This window comes from Microtus oregoni, unplaced genomic scaffold (assembly GCF_018167655.1).
Source record: "Microtus oregoni isolate MIOR12 unplaced genomic scaffold, Mior012 000007F_ref0000211, whole genome shotgun sequence".
NCBI classification, from domain to species: domain Eukaryota; kingdom Metazoa; phylum Chordata; class Mammalia; order Rodentia; family Cricetidae; genus Microtus; species Microtus oregoni.
In genome coordinates this window covers 40,958,010-40,977,379 of record NW_024543066.1, presented here as the reverse complement: position 1 = coordinate 40,977,379, position 19,370 = coordinate 40,958,010, and positions in this window count along the sequence as shown.

The following is a 19,370-nucleotide window of genomic DNA, read 5'->3' as shown; positions in this document are numbered from 1 at the left end:
GCTCATGCTGTGCCCATCACAGATCCTATGTAGTGCGATTTCCCCTACTTCTGCCTGCAATAAGCTGCTGCTCTTGAGACTAAAAGGAATTTCCAGAAAAAAAAATTGATGGAATTCTTTCATTTTAAACAGATGTTTTATAGGCAGAAATTTGGTGACCTGAATTTTGTTAGGGCTTCCATTTTTAACAGAGAGAGAGACAGAGAGAGAGAGAGAGAAAGAGAGAGAGAGAGAGAGAGAGAGAGAGAGAGAGAGAGAACTGTGTGGCGATCATAAAACATTTTTTAGGAATTGGTTCTTTCTTCCCATTATGTGGATTCTGGTGGTCAAACTCAGGTCACCGGGCTTGAGAGCATGTATCTTTAGTCCATGAGCCCCCTCCCCGCCTCCTTCCAGTTGTCTCCATCCCCCCATGTGGAGACTGTGCCGTGGAGACAGATACTTGGGCAGTGTGCCATTGGTTCCTGAGCCTTCTGATTGGTTGTTAGGAGTAGGCTGGCCAATGCTGATTTCCACCCTGGCAGACAGGAAGCTTTCCTGATTGGTTCCTTTCTACTTGTTGTAACTAAACACCAGAGACTGGGAAACCCAAGACAACTTGACTGCACTCCTGAAGGCAGGAAGGTCAAGACTGGGGAGCTCCCACTTCGGGTGCCCTGTCTCCACTTCTGAGACGCTGCTTTTTAGTATGGTGTTGTGCTCTTGTAATCCCAGCACTGGGGACACAGAGGCAGAGGATGAGGAATTTGGAGTCATCCTTGCGACATGTGGATTCAAAGCTAATTTTCCATGATTAAGACCCTGTTGGAAACAGACAAGAAATGTCACTTCTTTGCTCTGTCCCCACGAGGCAGAAGCACAATGGGCAGAAATGACCTTGGTAGATTTCCCCTATTCATCTTTGGAGGTGACCATTCCATTAATGAGAGTTGAATCCTAGTCGGGTAGGAAGGCACACACCTTTAATCCCATCACTTGGGAGACGGGAGGTGGATCTCTGTGAGTTCCAGGGCAGCCTGGTCTATATAGTGAGACTGTCTTAAAACAAACCAAACTAAACTAAAAGTAGATTTCCTGAGGACTTAATCACTTCCTCAAAGTTTTCATCTTTTATCCCACTGGGTTTTTTAAGTTTTAACACATACATTTTTGAGAAGCATAACATGTTACAGTCAAAGCAAACTGCTTGTCAGGGACTATATGGCCTCATTTAGTGCTTACAGTAACTTTGTAAGCAAAGTGAGGAGCTAGGACCTATACCCCCATTTCACCTGACACAGGCCGTGTGACCTGTCTAAGGTGGTAACTAGCAGAACCTGGATCTTGCCCGTGCCCAGGTTGCTGGCTGTGGCTCTCTTGTGTTATTTCCTCCTGGGTGACAGCACATGGGCTCCCTGGAGAGGTCTCTGAGAAGTGAGGAGATGCCAGCAAGCAAACAGGAAACAGGAAAACAAGGCATCTAACCATCCCCTCTCTCTCCATCCCTTTCTGGCTACAGTGTCTATGATGTCATACATCCTGGGGCTGGGGAAAGTGGGAAGGAAGTGTTGGAGGACAGGATTTGCCAAGTGGGTGGCTAAAAGTACCCGTTTCCCATTGGGTCCTCTGAGGTGAATGTTCCCCACACTGCATGCCCCCAAGCGTCTCCTGCTGCTGTTGTATTTCATTTTCCTCCCCCACCTCACCCCGGGACACCTGATTCAAACAACCAACTCTGCCCAGAGGCTCATAAACTATCAAGCTCTCTGCTTGTCTCTGCAGTGACCCCTAAGAGTCCTGAGGCTCAGGTACATTATTGCTGTGTTATTAAAAAGCCTCTGTAAGCAAGGAATCCACTATTTCTCTGCTCAGGTGTACTGAGTCTGTCCTTGGCTTCCAAGGAGAGTGCTGGCTAGGGAGCCAATAAGCCAGAGAAGGCAGTGTTGTCTCTACTGTGACAAGTCCTGGCTCTCCTAGGCTTCCCAGTTTACTGCCATCCAAGGAGCTACTTGGAGAGTTCTGTGCCTGTGAGAGACCCGTCTCAAAGAGATAATGAAGCTACTATGGAGGGACAGGGTTGTTTGGAGTAACCGGGCACCTCCCCTCTGACAGTTGACACACATACACAAGACCGTGAAATGAATGTTCAGGACTGGGGAGATGCCTCCGTCAGTGAAGCCTCCATCTTTCAAGCCTAAGAGCCCAAGTTTGGTCCCTAAAACCCACGTCTAAAAGAGCCAGGAGTGGCTGTATGAGCTCATAATTCCAGCTCTGGGGAGATACAGTCAGGCAGACACCTGAGGCCAGCCTAATCTACATGGTGAGTTCCAAGCCTATGAGAGACTCTGTCTCAAAAAACAAAAACAAAACAAACAGACAAACAAAAACAAAACCACACCAAGCAAAAACAACCTCAAAAGACCAAAAACCAAAACCAAGGTAGATAGTATCTGAAGGATGCTATTGGCAGGAGAGGTTGTCTTCTGACTTCTGCCCACAAGTGCATGTACACACACACCACTCACACAATAAATATGCCAGTACATACACATACAAACACGAATACCCATACAAACACATAAATAAGCAAACATGAAAAGCCTCTGTGAAGCCTCCACAAATGTCTTACAAGGCTCTTGGATCCAGCATTCTTCTCTTGAATCTACAAAGTACTACTTCTATGCTAGTATTCTCTCGGGAGGATGGCCACTTTGGGGCCTAGCCGCCCCTTCCTGAGTGGGCACCGTGTGCTGTCCACACCCTCCGTACATTGTCTGGAATCATTCAGATGTAGAAGTGGCGCCCAGTAGATGTTGGTGGAGGAAGTGGCACCAGGCCCATCTGGCAAAGGCAAGGTCCACCGCTTGCTCCCTGAAGGACAGATGGGGCCTGGACAGAGATGAAGGCTTGTCTGGTGGCCAATCTTAGTCCTGGCCTAGGAGGAAGGTCATGACGACCTGTCTCCACTGCAGCTTCCAGACCTTGCCTTTGCTTGTTTTCTGGGAGCCTCAGTGTCTGCCCACAATGGCATGGCTCCTTCAGCCACCAGCATTCTTGGCACAATGTGCGGGCCGCATAGCTTGTTTCCGTGGTGAACATGGCAGCGATGACTGCCACCTTTGGCCCATGCTCATTCCTCTTGAGTATCCCTGAGATGGGCTGTGCCAACCACTCCACTCCACAATGAGGGGTTTTCTATTGTGGGGCGGGCACCTCCTACTTGGCTGGACTTTGAGCTACAGTGAACAATCTAACAGATTTTCTTCTAGTATTTTTTTTCCTGATAATCCATTCCATTTTCAAAAGGGGGCTAAGGATCACACAGCAAATACTGAATTTGGAAGGAAGTTTGGGTTTCCTCAGACCTCCTGCATCGTGGAGATAGAGACTGGAAAGGTTAACGAAGTCAAGTGACTTGCTCAGGGGAAACAAGCGATCTTGCAGCTGACTGAGATGAAGCCACCTGTCTCCTGAGGCCTGTGTTCTCTCTCCTGTGGCACTTTTGGGTCTCCTGGAGTGGGGGGTTTCAGGGTTATTTCCATCCAGGGATGATGAGATGTGCAAGGACAGATATAAAGGAATGGTCATGTATCACCCCTCTCCTCCCCTCCCCCAGTGGACAGAGAAACAGACAGAAACACACACACACACACACACACAGAGAGAGGGGGGGAGGGAGGGAGGGAGGGAGGGAGGGAGAGAGAGAGAGAGAGAGAGAGAGAGAGAGAGAGAGGTCAGAAACCACTTTACATGCAAAATGTTTTCATTTCATCTAAACCAAGGATCAGCAGGCTATGGTTGGTGACAAGTGTCTGTCAACCCTGGAGGCCCAGGCTGGCTTAGAAAGACTTAAATTGCTGTACAAAATCCAAACCCCAGGATAGAGACCATATGCGATACCAAGTTAAAAATATCTGTACTCCACTTCTTTCTGGAAGAAGCTTGACAAAGCCTGGCCTAGCTGGTACATTCAGTTCACCCAGCCATGGTTTCTAAGTCTTCCCAGACTGTAGAGGCTCCACCCTCATAGGATGGACAGGCCACCTTCCTGGGACCCGGATCTGACAGGATAACTCTCCTCTACCCTCCATCAGACACCAGTGCTTATATTTTTCGCTTTTGCTCTTTTTTCTTTCTCTGTGATAAACTACAGAAAATGCCTTAAGGTGAGGAGGGTGAATGAGAGGCTCGTAGGTATCCTAGCAGTGGCCTGGCTAGACAGGAACTAGTTTAGATGTTGCCATGGCTGGGGCTGACCTGTGGCAAGGACTGAGAACAGACATTAGGCAAGAGTGTCACAAAGAAAATGTCTTTCCCGTCAAAGAGAAATATAAAGATGCTTGCGATCTGGCTACCTCTGTTTCCTCCCAACCATGGCAACATCTCAACTAGTTCCTGTCTAGCCAGGCCACTCACTGAACCAGAACAACCACAAATCAAGCCGGAAGTGCATGATAACCCACTGAACTCTGCATAGCCTCAACCTGGTTTTCTCTGAGCAAATAAACACCACCCCCAATCCCCGCAGCTGGGAAGCGTCCAGTGTGTTTCCAGCACAGCCAAAGCCTCAGCTTCAGCCCAGTGACGGCCACAGTGGGAGAAGGAAAGAGGGAAACAAGCGTGACAGGCCCACAGAGCCGCAGGCAAGCCTGTCTGAGCATTCACGGGGGTTAAATACGGACACTCAGAGTTTAAACATGAGATGGCCCTAGGAACTTCTGACACGTAGTTACATGGAGGCAGAACAATGGACCTTGAACTCTCCTCTTCAAGATTTTAGATGTCTTACGCTGCTGTAGGCTCCAGGCAGGGCAGCCGCCAAGAAGCATTTCATGCGCTCGTAAATATAACAATATTAGAACAACAACAAAAGTTCTTCTCTTACTGATGAGGCCCAGATTGGCCATCCCATAAATCAATGCCAAATAAGAACTCTTAAGCTGTGAATCAGTGTGTCCCAGATCTAACCTGCAAGGGGAGATCTCAGACACACACACACACACACACACACACACACACACACACACACAGAGAGAGAGAGAGAGAGAGAGAGAGAGAGAGATTCCCCAGGATCTTTCTTTACGCCCCCCAGCTGCTGGGCCCCTTAGCATGTCCACCTGGAAAGGTCTCCCTCTCTTCTCCCTGGCTTGGCCAGTGTCTGGGGTAGGAAGCAAGAGGCCATCCTTCATCCTGTTGTGTTTCCGCACAGGACCCACCCCCCCACCACCACCACACACACAGCTCTGTTCTACCTCCCTGGCAGAGAGGGAATGGTATGGGGTTTGCCATCTGTGCCACAAAGACAGGAAGATCCAAATGTCCTCCTTGGGATGGGCACATGGTAGGTCACCAGCTCATTCATGGTTGGTGAATGATTGGGGTCTAATGGATTTAAGGGTGATGAGTTTCTATATGGAAATAATGAACACAGTGATCCATTCTCTTCTTGGAATTGCATGTCCCGTCCCAAAATGCCACCCATAGGAGCTGGGGAGATAGCTCAAGCCTGGCCACCTGAGTTAGGAACCCCAGAACCGACAAAAGGCTAGACATCAGTAATGTGTGTGCGCACATGTGCATGTGCGTGTTTGAGCGTGTGTGTGTACCTGCAATCCCGGTTCCCCTATGGGGAGATGAGAAAAGTCTCTGAGAGCTCGTGAACTAGCTAGCAATGTGAATGACAAGTGAGACCCTGGCTCAAACAGGGTGGAAGGTGAGGACCATGCCTAAGGTTGTCCTCTGTCCACTCCTTCCACGCAAGCTTTTGGTTGTTGTTCTTTTCAGTGCCACCTGGCTCTCCCCGTTGGACAAGGCCACCTTTGTTGATTTGGGAGCTGAGGCGGTTGTTTCCGGATGTGTGTAGAGGATATTTCCTGTTCTGAGAGAGTTCTAAGGCAAGAACTATTTATGGATGCCCCTTTTCCATCACCCCACCTCCAAAACACTTCCCCGTGGTTGTGTCCTTAGCCCTTGGCAGCCCCACTTCAGGGGCTTACCAGGCACCCCCACCCTTCCTCACCAAGGGTTCTTTGTTAGGGGCCGGGGGCCTGAGCTAACACTACAAGTACCCACCTCTGCCTTCATTAAGATATTCTAGGGGTCTGCTTTACAGGACTGAGAGCCCTTCTTTTATTTCCCTAGTTATCCCAACTCCCAGTATGCCTACACCTTCTTCCCAGTATGGAGAACACACTCACCCAGGAATACCCTGCGCTGGTGACCTCCTGAATTTTCCCAAATCCCAAGGGCTGGAACTCTGTCCCGTCAAGGCAACCCTGTTTACTTTAGGGAAACCGAGCCTCAGAAAAATATACTGACTTACCTAAAAGTGGGCACAGGCTTTTTGCAGCCCACAGACCTTCTTTCCAGCTCAAGCTTTGGCTGAATGCATGGGCAATGAAGTCCTCTTTTGGGTCCTCACAAGCTGATTCTGAAGCAGGAGCTGGGTCAAGGTGTTGGCCATTTCCTGTGGACACTTTCATTTGCTTCCATGTGTGTCTCTTGATGACCAACAGGATCACAGACACACTGATGCAAGACCCAAAGGGAGATCTGTCTTTTCCAGTGTGTGCCTCTAGAAGGGAAGGGGACCCTGACAGTGATAGCTGACATTTTCAGTTTTACACAGTGTGAGGGCCATGCTATTCCTGCAGCTGAAGGAGACAGCAGATCATTTTAGACCTCTCAGCTAGTCATCCCAGTAGAAAAGAAAACAAGGCCCTGAATGGGAAATACGTTTACAAATTATCTATATGGTTAGGCATCTAGAATATATGGATAACACGCCAATTAAAAAGTAGACGAGGTGGCCAGTGAGATGGCTCAGTGAGTAAGGGAGTTTGCTGCTAAGCTTAACAATCTGAGCTAAATCTCTAGATCTACATGGTAAAGGAGATCGATAACTCCAACAAAGTTGTACTCTGCCCTTTACATGCACATTGCAACATGTGTACAACATATATAATCAATCAATCAATCAATTAATCAGTCAATCGTTTGTTCAGCAAAAATAGATGATGAACTTGAGTATGCATTCTCCAAGGAAGCTGTGCAAAGAGCCAACACATGGAAAGATGCTCACCATCTGTGCACCAAATCACGATGAGCTGCCCCTGCCTCATATCCACTAGGATGTCTATTTCAAACAACAAACAAAAAACTACGCATGTTGGCAGGGATGGAGAGGAGTTGGGGTTCTCATGCACTGTTGGTAGGGATGAAGAAGGGGACTGTGGAAGAAAGATGTGACCTTTTCTCCCCCTCTCTGTGCCCATGCTCTTCTCCATCCTTGCACAGCCTTCAGTGTCCTCTCTAGGCTTAGTCTTGTACCTGGTTTAGCCAACAAGACAGACTGAAAGTGTTGTGTGCTGACTCCATACCCTGGCCCCAGGGGCCTTTTGCTTCCTCTTGCTTTCTTCCGTGCATGTCATGGCTAGCCTTCATTGCCATGACAATATGCTGATGCTAGCTTGTTGGAGGAGGAACCATTGAATGACAGAGACCAACTACAGCATTTGTTCCAGGCAAAGTACATTTAGGTCAGCAGAATATCACTCAACCCCAGGATGTGGGAAAAGGCCCAGTCCAAGTAATCAGAGCCTCTAGCTGACCCCGAGCTGACCCAAGATGATCACTGTTGCGTGTCCCTAACACTTTGTGGTTTTTAGGTGGCATTACTGTGGAAGTAGATGACTCATATGGGAATTACCCCCATGTTAATTTTTAGATCACCCTCCTTTCCTTATTGCAACTAATATTGACACTTTATGCCATTTGGATAATGTGACGTGTCTCTTCTGAGTCCGTTTTTCTTTTCTTTGATAACACAGCCACATGCACAGCTAAATTCCCACATTTCCCAGCCTCCTTTGCTGAATGAGGTTGCCGTGTAAATGATCTCTCCACAGAGAGGCAGACTATATCCTGACTGGGGACCCTGTGAGGAGGATGGAGACACCCTTCACCTTCCTTCCAGCTTGCAGTGAGACTACTCCACTAAAGAAACCATGACTAATGACGTCACCGCAGAATGACAGGTAGGTAAGATGCAAAGAGCTGGGATCTGGCTGGCATGGCCACCATGCCAAGCTTGGGTTACCTCGTTTATGGACCTTTAGTTTCCAGGAGGAAACAAATAACATTTCTTGGGCCAGCGAAATAGTTCAGTGAGAAAAGGCACTTTCCCGTCAGTCTAAACAACCCGAGTTCAACTCCTGGGATTCACATGGTGGGAGGAGACAACTGACCCTGGTATGTTGAACCCTGACCTCCACACCTGTGCTGTGGAGTGGGCACACACATACACACAGGGCCCACATATACACGACATACATACCATTTACATATCACACATACACACACAGGACCCATGCATACATCACATACATACCGTGTACACACTGCACATATGCACACAGGACCCACATATACATCACACAAAAACCATGTACACACCACACATACACATGTACATCACACCCACCCATCCACCATGAACATATCACCCCCAGTACATGTAATATGCACACAAATAAATAAGATTGCTCTATCAGTTTGTCGCTTTTTTTCAGGCTTCTCTGACTTGTATACATTGTATTCTTGACCCTGTACTCCAGAGCCTGCATGTCCTTCCAATGAAGAGAATGCTTAGACCAATAAAATAAGTGTGTGTTCTATAGAAACGTCACAGAGAACAGGACTTCTAATCACCCACAGTTCCAGTGGAACTGGATGAGTTAGTATGAGCCTCAGTTTCTAAGAGAAGACAACAAGTTTAGAAGATTAATGACCCTCTCACGGCCACATGCAGAGCAGGTAGGTGGCCAGGTGACTGGTGAGTTACACACAGAAATTAACAGCAGCCTCCCAGTGTTTATGTCGGTGTCTAAATTTCAGTTCTTGTTGCCCACTAGATCTCAAGCGACACATCTGGGACGGTGAGAGTGTCCTGTGTGCATCCTCTACCAGGGAAAACTGAGGTAAAAGTGACTAGCAAGATTGCCAAACAGCAAACAACCCGATAGTAGGAGAGTTGGGGAAGGATTTGAAGGCGGTCCCCAGCTTCCTCAGGAAAGATGTGCTCAGTATCTCCACTCCATCAGATTTTAGGACTGAGCCTCCACAAGCGCTGTGTGTTTTAAACTCTGAGCATCCCAACCACAGCCTTGAGTCAGCGCAGCTGGAGACAGGACAACGTGTTGCCCTTTGACCATCCTGTGTTCCACTCCATAGAGGAGTCTGCCTGACCAGGATTTACCTAAGCAACACTCTTTACCTCTCTGCTAAGTTCCCTGCCTAAAGGCACTTGAGCAGTGACTACCTTGTACTTCTGGACCCAGGGAGGCCCGGCCAAGGATACTAGGTCACGTTTTATTGGCAACAAAGGATTTCTGCCCTGGGAGTTGGTGGGTATAATTGAGCCTTAAGATCTGGCCTTGCTCATAAACTGACGGAAGATTCACAGAAGTGGAACACAATCAGGAGGCCAGCAAATGGGAAAAGAAACAGCCATCATTTACCGAGCACATTCCATATGTCAGATAAAAGGCACACACCAAGCAGTGTCTCCCAGGTTCTTACAGCAGCATGGTGGGGTACACTTTGCCAACACCCCCAACTGAAGGATGAAGAAACAGGTCTCAGTCAGGCACAGTGTTCCAGTCTACAGCAGCAAGCTGAAACATGTGGATTTGAAAACATGAGCCCTTTGAACTGTAGGGCTATGCATCTCTGTCTTGCCTTTTCCCCATGGACATGAACTCTGTCATGAATTCAGGGATAACCAAGGCAGCAGTGTTGGCTAGCTGACTATCCCATAGACACCTAGACATTTTCTGTCTTCTTCTGCACCGAGGGCTGGACCTGGTGACTGTGTTTCCAAGGGATGGACGCAGAACTGATGCATGACTGTTCTTAGGTGTGACATTTACTAACGTTCTGGTAAGCCATCACTGTGCACTTTCTATGTGGCCATAGCCCCGGGAGTGCTGGCACCTGAGGATCAGGGAGCCTAGATCCTTGAATTACTGTGTGGAGGACAATTGTCCCGAAGAGCCATCCAGGAAGCCTCTTGCACTGAACAAGACAAGAAGACTCAGGTGTTGAAGGTACAAAGCCCAGCCTAACCTGATGGATCTACCCCAAATTACAGGAATACTTTTATATATCTAGGTATTCTATTTACTTATTCTGATCTTCAAAACAACCATAAGAGCCGGGCTGTGATTATGAGCCTCAATTTATAAGAGAGGAAACCAAGTTTAGAAGAAGCTTTATGATCTCCTCAAGACCACACCATGGGTAGGTAGGTGGTCAAACCGGTGGTCGGCTCTTGGTGCTATTCCCATACGCTGCAATTTCCTAACGTCTTCCCTTACATTATAAAAGCAAGCATAACCTCAGTGGGAGTGACGGTCCCGGCGTACAGTCTGGCAGGTTAAATTAAACACCTAGAAGGACTGAGAGGCTAGGTGGCCTGCAGACAGGTACACCACATTTCAGGGGCTCAGATTCTTAAGTCAACAAGAGGCTGCTATCCTATAGCTGTGCAGACTCCTGGGTGGTCCTGGGTTGGGTGGGTCCCAAGCCTGGTTCTATCTAGCATCAGTGCACAGATCTCTAGCCAGAATTACAGACTGTAGAGTATAAGTGAAGACCTTCTGCTCTGTGAGAAAAGTCTTCAGCCTCTGCAAAGCTGTCAGGGACCTGTGTTTCCTCCCTCCTCTCTAATACAACAGCCATTTTTAAAAGCCAGTCATTAAATATGCAAAACCCATTCTTCATTATCTCATTTAATTCTCTCAAAATCAGGGCAGATGGTGTGTGTGTGTGTGTATTGGTTAACATATAGCAATAGGCTTCTGTCTTCAATGATGCGATATTCATTCACTGAGCACACATTAACTCTGTTCTTTATCTTATCTTGTCTCACAGTCATCATCCAAGGCCAGTAGCACCTTGTTTCTTCTACAGTAAGGAATCTGATAATTGGGACACTTAAAATGTGTTCAAGGACCCTGAGGTAGGAAGTCCCTGGTAGGAACAGACAAAGGCTGGGGAGGGACTTGTTTTCACACTTACATACCGTACTAAGGCTGTTTTACATCTATGTGTGTCTGATGTATATTGTGGTGGCTTTGCTAGCCATGATTATTTAAAAACTTCCCCGAGTATACCATTGTTTTGGTTTAGCCCCTTCTCAGAGAGAAGGAATTGTGATTCTATAAAATGCCTTCCTATTGTAGGGAGGAAGGTTGTCCTTGGATTGGTGGAGTCCCCTCCTTGAGATCATCTTGCATAGGGTTTTCTCTAAATTTTTGTAGGCATGGACTTCCTGTCTCTGAACAACTTTCTAGGTGTTTTTTTTTTCTTCCTCTACATTAAAGTCCCAGAGTTATTCTCCATAGAACCCATGAGTTGTCAGGAGCCTAGATGTGACAAAGACCGAGGTTATCCAAGCCATGGTCATTCCACATCCTCATTTCTTGATATGAATGAGTCCTTGACTAGCATTCTCTCCTGCATAGCTCAGGGTACTGAGACAGGAGATTGGAAAATAAACACTCGCCAGAGACCCAATCCCACAGTAAATTCACTAGGAAATCCTATTCATAGCAACATTATTCATAATAGCTAGAACCTGGAAACAACCTAGGTGCTCCTCCACTGAAGAATGGATAAAAAAAAATGTGGTACATTTATCTAATGTATTACTCAGCGGTAAAAACAAAACAACAACAACGACAACAAAGAAAAACAATAAAATATTAAAGTTCGCATGCAAATAGATGGAACTAGAAAAAATATCCTGGGTGAGGTAAGCCAGACCCAGATAGATAAACATGGTAGGTACTCACTCATAAGTGGATATTAGACATAAAGCAAAGGATAACCAGCCTACAGTCCACAACCCCGAGAACCTAGATAGCAAGGAGGACACTAAGGAGAGACATGCATGGATGACCCTGGGAAGGGTAAACAGAACTCCTGAGAAAATTGGGAGTGTGTATGGTGGGGAGAAGAGGCGAGAGGAGGAGAACGTGAGAGAATGGGATGCTTAAGAAAAGGGGGTAAGACAGAGAGAGAGAGCAAAAGGAAAGAGATCTCTTGTTTAAGGGAGCCGTTAAGGGGCTAGTGAAAAACATGGCACTAGGGAAATTCACAGGAATCTACAAGGATGACCCCAGCTAAGACTCTAAACTGTAAGGATAAGTCCCGCCCCTAAGGGGGCGTGTTCACCTTGGGCTAATGTTTGCCTATAAATTTGGCAAGGGTGCTCCCAGCCATCGCTTCTACTTTCCTGGTCTCCGCGGGAACGGTGGTTCTGTAAGTCTATTTCGCCATTAAAGATATATATATATATATATATATATATATATATATATATATATATTTACAATCTGTCTGCATTCGTTTACGCCGTTACATTTTGGCGTCCAACGTCGGACTATTTTGCCCCTGACTCAAGTGGGTAGCCCGCTAGCTAACACAGCACCTGTTTTTTAGTTCATGACTCGGGCCCCAGTCCTGAGTCCAAGACACACTTGGCCACACAGGCCCATTCTGCCCTGCCTGCTCGCCAGAGCAATTAACCCCTCCCTACCTGCCCTGGCTAAGTTTGGAGCGGAACCCCACTGCCTGAATTAGCAGAAACTCAAGTACCTGCGGTTTGCAACAAAAGCTTCCACAGCGACAGATTTGGTCTGATACAAAGTGACTTGGCCGGGCGGTGGTGGCGCACGCCTTTGATACCAGCACTTGGGAGGCAAAGGCAGGCGGATCTCTGTGAGTTTGAGGCCAGCCAGGTGGTGGTGGCGCACACCTTTAATCCCAGCACTTGGGAAGCAGAGGCACGCAGATCTCTGTGAGTTTGAGGCTGGCCAGGCAGTGGTAGCACACGCCTTTAATCCCAGCACTTGGGAGGCAGAGGCAGGCGGATCTCTGTGAGTTCGAGGCCAGCCTGGTCTACAAGAGCTAGTTTTAGGACAGGCTCCAAAAACACAGAGACCACCACTGGCAGGAACCGATCATTGCAGGTAAAAAATTTTTCTTTTATAAATAAAATGTCTGAACACATTACTGTTCAAGAATTTAACAGTTTTTTTTTAATTGTACCATGTGGGAGATTTTACAAGGGGTGTCTATCACCCCACATCTATGGATCCTTCTGGGATTCATAGTTTTCATTGGCACTAAATGGTTTGATAATAGAAATATGATAAAGTCTTTACGAGATGAATCCAGGATTCTTAAGGCAGAGATTGAACGCTTAAAAACAATTGAGAATGACAACAATCTTCTCAAGAATCAGTTTGAAGTTCTCCAGGCTGATGTTAAGGAGAAATTCATTACTAGGGAACAGCTGATTTGGATCGTAAGCTTCAGTCCGTTTCTGTAGGAACTGAAACATTAGTGGCTGATATTAAGGAGAAATTCATTACTATGGAAGAGGGAACAGCTGATTTGGACCATAAGATTCAGTCCCTTTCTGTAGGAAATGAAACATTAACTGAGAGAATCAAAACTGCTGAATGTGACAATCGGATTTTGTCTAAAGCTTATGACAGATTGACGGAAAGATTGTCAATACAAGAAGGCACGGTTTATGCCATAAAAATTATGTCCAAAGATGAGATGTTATCTCTAACGGACAAACTTCATACTTTAGAATCCTCAATGAAGGCTTTGGAACATAATTCTGGACAGGAGATTCAGACATTGCAGAAGGCAATGGTGAATAGAATTGAAAAGATTGAGGAATTTCTAAATTCTGATGAAGAAGAACAAAGGGTAGAAAGGCAAATTTTAGCTACATCTGTGGGTAAATCTCTCTGGGACAATTTCCACAAAGCTCTACCTACAGCTCTACCTGCCTTTCCAGTAATAACAACAGAGAAGGTGATTGGTTCCAAAAACCCTAGGGTCATCAAGGAGGATACATGGGAGCCTGTCCATATTAATGATCTCAAGGAAATAAAACAGGCTGTCATGACTTTTGGGATGCAAGCCTCTTTTGTTAAAGAGCTGCTAAGAACTTGGGCCACGACAAGCAGAGCAACCCCCTCTGATTGGCTCCAGCTGAGCTCTGCGGTACTTTAGAGTGGACCGCAATTGAAATGGAAATGCTTATTCAGGCAAGAGGCTAGACTTTTAGAACAGCAGGAAAAAGCGAAGGGAATTGACATTTCCCTAGATCAAATTCTAGGTGAAGGGCTCTTTTCCGACCCTCAGGAACAAGCTAATTTGGATGAAAACACACTCTCCATGTGTACTACAGCAGCCTTAAGGGCTTGGGACAGGGTACAAGACCCAGGACAGAGAATGGAATCATTTGTCAGAGTTAAATAGGGTCAGAGAGAACCCTTTAGTGACTTTTTACAAAGATTAACTAAGGCTGTACAAATAGGGATATCTGGCCCAGAAGCAAGACGTATAATGATTGAGTCTTTGGCTTATGAAAATGCAAATGTGGAATGCAAAAGGATTTTGGGTCCTTTAAAGCTCAGATCAGCGTCCTTGGAAGAATGAGTCTTGCATATACTCAATGTTGATACATTTGATTATGGCACTGAAGCATGGGTAGAAGAAGCAATTTCCAATGGTAAAAGGAGACACCAGAATACCAAATGTTTTAATTGTGGCAAAATGGGTCATATGAAAAGGAATTGTAGACAACGGATTTTCAGAAATAATAATAATAATAATAATAATAATAATGCATCTTTCAGAAATAATAATAATAATAATAATAATGATGCATCTTCTAGAAATAACAGGAATAGGAGGACTCAGCCTTCAGGTTTATGTAGAAGATGTGGAAAAGGCAGACATTGGACGAATGAATGCAGGTCTACAAGAGATAGACAAGGCAACCTGATACAGACGGGAAACATGAGAGGGGGGGCCTCAAAGGCCCCCATGGCAAACATGGTTCAGTCATTTCCAGTTTCTGCAGAGAACGTGCTCGTCAAGACAATTAGGAAGTCCCATGCCTACTGTTACAAGCAATAATGATCAGAAAGATAAGTTACATGTGTTTTGGTAAACTTCTATAAATGATCAAAGACCTAAACTGAGAGTGTGTGTAAATGGTATTTTTATTACTGGCCTGCTGGACACAGGTGCTGATGTAAGTATCATTACCCCAGAATCTTGGCATCCGTATTGGCCTCTTCAGAATGTAAATGTTCAGCTCCTGGGAATTGGAACCCTATCTCGAGTAAGGCAGAGCACGAGATGGGTTGGATGTATAGGGCCAGAGGGACAAATAGGAGAATTAAGGCCATATGTAGCCAATATCGCAATGAATTTATGGGGTCGTGACCTATTACAACAATGGAATACTGAAATTAACATTCCTGCTACTTCTAGAGCCTATATTTCTGAGAATAATATTAAAAGATATTACAAATGGAGAAAACTGGCCATTTGGGCTGTACAAGAACAAGCAATTGATGTCCCTTCAGAGATACCAACAGCCTTGCCTATAAAATGGTTGACTGAGAAACCAATATGGACAAAGCAATGGCCTTTAGCTGAGGAAAAGTTACAGGCTTTAGAACAGCTGGTACAAGAACAATTAGATGCTGGACATATAGAAGAATCTACCAACCCTTGGAATTCTCCTGTATTTGTGGTTAAGAAAAAATCAGGTAAATGGAGAATGGTGACAGATCTCAGGGCCATCAACAAGGTTATTCAACCTATGGGCCCTCTGCAATATGGAATTCCTTTGCCCTCTTTATTACCAAAAGGATGGCCTCTCATAGTTATTGATTTAAAGGATTGTTTTTTCACTATACCTTTGCAAAAAGAAGATAGAGAAAAATTTGCCTTCACAGTGCCTACTTATAACAATTCTCAACCTTCAAGGAGGTACCACTGGACCGTCCTCCCCCAGGGTATGTTAAATAGCCCCTCCCTGTGCCAATATTTTGTGAACCAACCATTGCAAATAATACGCAAGAAATTTCCCAAATCTATAGTATACCATTACATGGACGACATTTTGTTATCCGATTCAAACATGGATACCTTGAACAGACTTTTTGAAGAAATAAAGATACTTTTACCTAAATGGGGATTGCAAATCGCTCCTGAAAAGATTCAGAATGGATATTTTGTTAATTATTTAGGTTATAAAATAGGTTTGCAAAAAATTAAGACACAAAAAGCACAAATTAGGAGAGATCGCCTACAGACTCTTAATGACTTTCAAAGACTGTTAGGAGACATTTCCAGTCTACGACCAGCTATTGGAATAACACCTGATCTAATAATTCATTTGAACAAAACCTTGGATGGTGATAAAGATTTAAACAGTCCCAGAGAATTAACAGCTGAAGCAGAAAAGGAACTGACAATGATTGAGGAAAAATTACAACAGGCACATGTGGACAGAGTGAATCCAGAGCTTGATTGTATTCTCGTCATAGTACCATCAAAAATTTCTCCTACAGGAATTTTAATGCAGAGAGATGATATTATTTTGGAATGGATCTTTTTACCACATAAACCAAGTAAGAAACTGAAAACTTATGTGGAAAAAGTCTCTGAGTTAATTATAAAAGGCAAACTGAGACTTCGTCAACTAGCAGGCATAGACCCGGCAGAAATTATAGTGCCTTTCACTGCTGATGAACTAAAGAAATTATGGGAAGATAATGAACCATGGCAAAGAGCTTGTGCTAATTTTTTGGAAGACATTAATAACAACTATCCAAAAAGCAAGAGGCTTAACTTCATAAAGAGAACTTCTTGGATTCTTCCTCGAATCGTCTGTGATGCTCCAATAACTGGAGCCCATACATTCTATACTGACGCCAATAAATCAGGGAAGGCAGGTTACAAATCAGAAGACTTGGGTAAGGTGGAACAAAGTCCTTATAATTCTGTCCAGAAGGCGGAATTATATGCCATTCTTATGGTGCTAAGGGATTTTAAAGAACCTATTAATATAGTCACTGATTCACAATACACAGAAAGAGTTATTTTACATATTGAAACTGCTGAATTTATACCTGATGATACAGAACTAACCTCATTGTTTCTCCAGGTTCAAGATTTGATCAGGAACAGGCTTTGCCCTATGTACATAACACACATCCGATCCCATACGGGTCTGCCACGTACTCTAGCACAAGGTAATGCAGAAATTGATCAATTATTGATTGGTAGTGTGCTACAAGCCTCTGAATTTCATAAAAAACATTATTTTAATAGCAAAGGTTTGAAGAAAGAGTTTTCAATTACATGGCAACAAGCTAAGGAGATTGTAAAGAAATGCCCTACTTGCTCTTTCTATAACCAAACGCCACTGCCTGCAGGGGCTAATCCAAAGGGCACCCAAAGGAATGAAATCTGGCAGATGGATGTGTTCCACTTTGCAGAATTTGGCAAATTAAAATATGTTCATCACACCATTGACACTTATTCAGGCTTTCAGTGGGCAACTGCTTTAAGTTCAGAAAAAGCTGATTCAGTAATCACTCATTTATTAGAAGTCATGGCTATCACGGGTATACCTACACAAATAAAGACAGATGATGGTCCTGCTTATGTCTCTAGGAAAATGAAACGGTTTTTTGATTATTACAATATCAAGCATGTTACAGGTATACCATACAATCCTACAGGTCAAGCAGTCATAGAAAGATCAAATCGAACTATAAAGGATATGTTGAACAAACAGAAAGGGGTGGAAAACACCCCCAGAAATAGGTTACATAATGCTTTGTTAACCTTGAATTTTCTCAACGCTAATGAGAAGGGAACAACGGCTGCAGAAAGACATTGGATAATGGAAAAGTCTACTGAACTAAATCAACCAGTTTATTTCAAGGATGTGCTGACCTCACAATGGAAGCCAGGAGATGTGCTGCGTTGGGGAAAGGGTTTTGCTCTTATCTCCACAGGTAAGGAAAAATTGTGGATACCGTCAAAATTAATAAAGGTTCAGTTTGAAGAAGAGAAGCCACTTGGAAAAGATAAATAGCAATTCATTCACAAGGATGGTGAGCATACTGATGGTAAGAAATACAGATAGGTTGGAGGCAGGGTTCTTTTCTTATCTCCATAGGAAAATACTCATCTTCAAAGAAATTAAGGGACCCTGAATATTTAATTACTGATGGATGGACACATTTTTGTAAATATATATATATATGTGTGTGTGTGTGTGTGTGTGTGTGTGTGTGTGTGTCTTATTAAACATTTCTTTATAAATACGTAGAGCTGGTTTTGAAGTTGGACTCTGGCTCAGTCCCTCTCCAATTTCAAGCCTGTTAATAAGAGAAAAACCCAGAGTTTCTGTCTCATGTGAAGAGCCATGATATGGGACAGAAAGAAATATGAGTTTAGAAAACATCTTTGCTTTTCTTCATATCTATCATACTTTTCATTGAATATATCTATCATGCCTTTCATTGAATATATATATGTATGTCTATATATGTCTATATGACTAATGTTTAAGTTTTTCACAATGAACAATGAGTTTTTCCTGAAGTGACATTTGAAGTTTCCAGGAAGAAGATGGGGCCCCACAACAACAACTCTACCTGGTTGATATGACGTCATGATACTGATAGTGCTACTACAAGACCTGTTTTGGATACCAGCTGCACAAGACGATCCCAACTTGGTTAGCCGAAATGGTGCACATCTTGTACAACATTCTGGCCAGACCTCCACAAAATACTCAGAGACTATTTGCAATTTTAAAAGACATTGATCTTGAAATTTAACCATCATTTTACTTTCACAGGATCCCCCAGAAAGAACGTTGCCTCTATGACAGCTGGAAGTAATTCTAGAGGATGACGTCCCCTCTCCCAGTAAAATTTACCCCTGGGTTTAGGGACATCATTTAGGGGTTGGGAGGTTGGGGGAGGAATTTTATAAGCTTAGGGATCATTTTGAAAAAAAAAGAGGGGATGATGGGATAATAGATTTATAATTGTGAGTTACTGCTTTTAGACAAATATATTGGTATCCATTCTTGTATATTGATACAAAGTTAAATTATATTGACTATTGTATGCATGCATGTTTCTACCTGTTTAAAACATTTTTATGTATTGACATATATCGTATTTATATATATATAGTATATATTTACCATATTGTAGTGTACATTTCTACCTCTGATTAAGATACTTATATAATGTTTGTGTATTGATATATATTTATATTGCAATGTATATTTGTACAGTGTTTATATTTGGAGGTCATTATCCTCATTTGTTACACAGTTGTTTATTGTCTTAGTCTTTAAGTTAGATAGATATTGAGAATTATATAGATAAATAGTCATCTAAGTTTGTCATTTATAATTAGACTAATCAGGTTCTCTAGATATCTAGAGATTATACTCAGTATAGATAGATAATCTT